Below are 4,600 nucleotides of genomic sequence, written 5' to 3' on the forward strand. Positions count from 1 at the left end.
GGGGACAGGTCACCCAGAACGGTGATCGGTGGTCAGTAGCCAAGTGGCCACCAACAGACCAGTTCCCAGACTAACGCCTGGGGGCAGAACGCGAGAAGCAATAGAGCACTGATCAGTCATCGAGTGCATAGTCATCGAGGTCTCGTGTTACACGCAGTTAACTGGGACTGAGGTTCCCAGCGAGAGCGTTACGCATGGACCTCGCATGAGCACATCTCAGGAAATCGTTAACGAGAGTGGCCTGAGGGAACTAGTAAACCAGTCAGTGATTGGTGATTCCCTCAACCCATTACGTGCGCGATACCGTGAAGGGTAAGCCGTTACGCAGAGGGCAACGCTTGGTGAGTGTGCCTAGACCAGCCACACCCGGCGTTCTCCTGAGAGTATGCGACTTACCCAGATGGAAGAAATATCCTAAGTTACTCCGCAAGGGAATAATTTAGGCGCACAAGGAGAAGCGCTAAGAGCCCTTCCAGTAGGTGACACGTGTGTGGTTAGATGTGAGTTGCATGCCTCCACGTGTCATCATCTGAGAGGGGTGCGGTCCAGATAAAGGTGCACTCCGTACCACTAAGGGTACAGACAGGCGCAGCCAAGCACAGAGACGCGCAGACACGCACAGACTCTCACGCTCTCACTCTACTGATTCTAGAGGTACGTTGTCGCAGAAAAGCATAACAGAATTCTGTTAGGCCCAGAAACAGAGAGAGAGACATAAAAGAGAATCAGGGAGAGATTGAGAGGGAGGAGAAAAAAGAGAACAAGAGTTTTTCACACACACTACTAGTTTTTCTCATTTGGTGGTTCTGTGGTCTAACTTGATCGTCGGAGTGCAAACGGCCGCTAGAGGCACCGTCTGTGTGTTTTGCAGGTCACGTTTGGAGATCCAAGAAAAGGTTCTGAGGGTGATTCTGCAGAGAACGCAGTCGTGTAGACGGGACAGAGAGTGCTACAAAGCGATTCCTCCACGTTCGAGTTGTCGGCAGGATCAGTTTGGAAGGACAATTTGCAGCTATATGACCATAACCCATACATTTAAAGCATTTAGTATTGGATGTTCTAGTGGGAGACTTAGGTCTAGAAGTAGATGGCTTAGATTCCTTGGGTTTGAAAGAAGAATCTTTGGAAGGGTGTTTAGAAAAAGAAGTTTTGTTTCTCCAAGACTTGGAGTAGTATCCATCATTGGAAGCATTTTTAAAAGAGTTTTTCTTAGCAAGTTTGGCTTCCACCTTCATTGCAAGATGAACTAAAGAGCCCAATGATGAATACTCTTGTAACTCAACAATGTCTTGAATATCCTTCCTAAGACCACTCACAAACCTAGCAACCATGGCTTCTTCACTTTCTTCTAATTCAATTTTAAGCACAAGCGTCTCAAGCTCCTTATAATATTCATCCACATTTAGCGTGCCTTGTTGAAACCGTTGGAGTCTCAACATGAGGTCTTTCCTAAAATGTGGGGGCACAAACCTAGCGCGCATATGATCCTTCAAAGAGTTCCAAGAGTCCACGGGAGGACCCTTGTGATAGATAATGTCCTTTACAATTCCATGCCACCATTTCATGGCATAATCACTAAACTCTAGGGTGGCTAGCTTAAGCTTATGCTCATCTTGGATCTCATGGATCTCAAAAATTTGTTCACACTTAGCCTCCCAATATAAATATACATTTGGATCACTAGAGCCATTAAAACAAGGTAGCTTGACCGAAGGAAGCCTAGACTTTGCATCATGATAGAAGCCATTGTCGTAGTGAGTTCTTTCCCCTTGATGATGATGTCTTTGTCCATGGACTTGAGGTGGAGTTCTCCTTCTTCTATGCTCATCTTCACGGCCAAAATCATTTGAAGATGCTCTTGTTGAAGGTCTATGTGCAAGATGCTCATCATGGATTGAAGGAGATGGTCTAGTTTGTTGCACCTCCAACTTTTGCAATTTCTCCTCCAACCGTCTAATTGTTCTTTGAGCTTCATGTAATTCACCAAGGATTGAAGCTTTGGAAGGAGAATTCTGCTTGTAGGATGCATCACTTGAAAATCCAGCCATTTGTAATTAAAAACAGCAAACACACAAAAACAGCAAACAAGTTAAAAATTAGCAAAAAAAAAAAAAACAGTGAGCTTGGCAATGAAACTGCCAAAGTGAAATGAGGCAGAAAAAGAGGTCACTCTCAAAGAAATAATGTTCTTGCAGCAATCTGATCTTGAGGCCTTAGAATTCTCAAATGAAAGATGTCAAAGCAAGCACACCAATCTCAAGAGCAACCACCACAAAACCAATGAAACAATAAAGACAAACAAGAAAAGGTATAAGCAAGGAAAGGTAATTGCAAAAGGAAAACTATATGTAAGACAAACTCAAAGGTAGTGTGTTCTTGAGGTGTTCAAGATCAACATTCTTGGTGTGGTTTGCCAAATGTAGTGTGTTTCTTGTGGAATTCAAGGTCACTACTTTGGTGTGTGGTGTTTGTAACCTGGTTTTGATTGCATAGTGGTTTACCCAGTGGTTTCTAGGGACTGGATGTAGCTCTTGGTGTAAGAGTGAACCAGTATAAATTGTTTGTGTGTTTATCTCTTACCCTTAACTCTTTAAATTCTTTTTTTAAGTTGTATAAGTTCTAACTGGTATAAACAACCGATTGTTTTTCTGATATCATCTTAAAACAGTTTTGGGTCTTTGTTTCCTTGATTCTTTTCTCTGTAATTCAGCATTGAATTTCATCATACCTTCAAAGTTTGCGAAAATCTATTATAAACAATTCACCCCCCCCCCTCTTGTTTAAGGCCATATATTTTAAGAATTGACATCAAGAGCTTGGTTCTTGAAAGATATTAAAGTTTGATCCTAATTCTAATGAATTGCTCAAGGTTTCAGAATGTAGTTCTGCCAAAGAAATGTGGAATACCCTTGAAGAGTATCACAAGAATCCAAGGAGTGCCTTGATGGACAAAGAAGAATCTTCTGCTGAATCTTTCTCTTTAGAATCCAGAAAAAAGGTTTGTCTTATGACAAAAGAAGAATCTGGATCAAGTCAAGTTGCTGAGAACAAAGACTGTCAAGACTCAAGTGATGAGAGTGAAGATGAAACACTTAGCTTGTTGTTTAAGAAATTCAGCAAGTTCCTAAAGAAGAGAAACAACAAAAATGACTCATCTAACAGGTATGATAGCAAGAAACCTACTGAGTTTAACACTAACCAATATACATGATTTGGATGTGGTGAACAGGGTCATATTAAAACTGAATGTCCCAACAAAGAGAGGAAAAACTTCAAGAAGCATGAAAAGAAAGGAAAATCAAGAAGAGCTTACAATGATGACCCATCAAGCTCCTCTTCAAGTGATGAAGAAGAAGCAAATTTATGTCTAATGACAAGACAAGAAAGTGACACAAGCAGTTGAAATTCAAGCTCTTCCATTAATGTTGAAAATTATAGTCAACTTCTTGAGGCCTTCAATGAGACTCATGAAGAAGCTAATAGGTTGGCCCTTTTGAACAATCGGTTGAAAGGTTTAAAGAATTGGTTGGAAAATCGAGTCAAGACTTTGGAAGAAGAGTTCAACCATTCAAAAACATATTTTGAAAGTTTGGAAATGATTTACAAAAACTCTTCTTGCAAGTGTGATTCTAGCTTTTGTGAAAATTGTGAATCACTTGAAAAGAAAGTCCACTATCTTTTAAAAACCATGGAAAAGTTTTCCAAAGGCCAATCCAATCTTAAAACGATTCTTGCTTCTCAAAAATGTGTTTTGGGCAAGGCTGGGTTGGGGTTTAATCCAAACAGCAATAACAGATCTGTTTCAAAACCCTTTTTTGAAAAACAACGTGTTGTTTTATCGAAACAACCGGTTGAAATTTGTCATTACTGCATGAAAAGGAGCCACACTATTAGATTCTGCAGAGTAAGAAGGTTTTCTGTTCCTAAAGGTATTTTGAAATGGGTTCCTAAGGTTTCTAAGGTTCCTAAGACTCCTACTAACATCATTGGACCCAAATTCATAAGGGAACCAAATCTTGCTTCTTAATCTTTTCTTGTAGGTATCCTTGGTAGCCAAGAATCATTTTTGGACTTGAAGAATGACTGCTAAAGGGAAGAATACCAAGAGCAAAGACAATCTTTGTATCTACACTTTTTAATTGTATATGTCTTGCAAGGTTCTTTGAATGTCAAGAGACATTCTTGCCTTTAAATTTGTGCATTATGCTGTTGCTATTCACTTGAAAGCTCTTGAACACTTCATTTTTTTCTAGTTTTTCTACTAATGTTGTATATGCAGAAAACCAGCTTGTGTGTGTCTTGTTATCTTGCTGCTATACTTGCTTTGTATAAGCATCAATTTTGTGTTGCAGAACCTTTCAAGTACAGGTGCTATGATGAAGAATAATCAAAGTGATGCTTATGGTTCAAGAGCATACACCTTACTCAAATTCTTGACAAGTCAAAATTCATGACCTATGTAAAGTAAGTTGTATATGTTCATCCTATGCTTTTGGCTTCATAAGACCAAATGAACTTCTAAACATGTTGAGGTAATGCAAAGGTATGAATGTATTTCATTATGCATTTCCCATCACTTTGAAAGAGGATTTGCTTTGAA

This window comes from Phaseolus vulgaris, chromosome 11 (genome assembly GCF_051622355.1).
Source record: "Phaseolus vulgaris cultivar YP4 chromosome 11, ASM5162235v1, whole genome shotgun sequence".
NCBI lineage: Eukaryota > Viridiplantae > Streptophyta > Magnoliopsida > Fabales > Fabaceae > Phaseolus > Phaseolus vulgaris.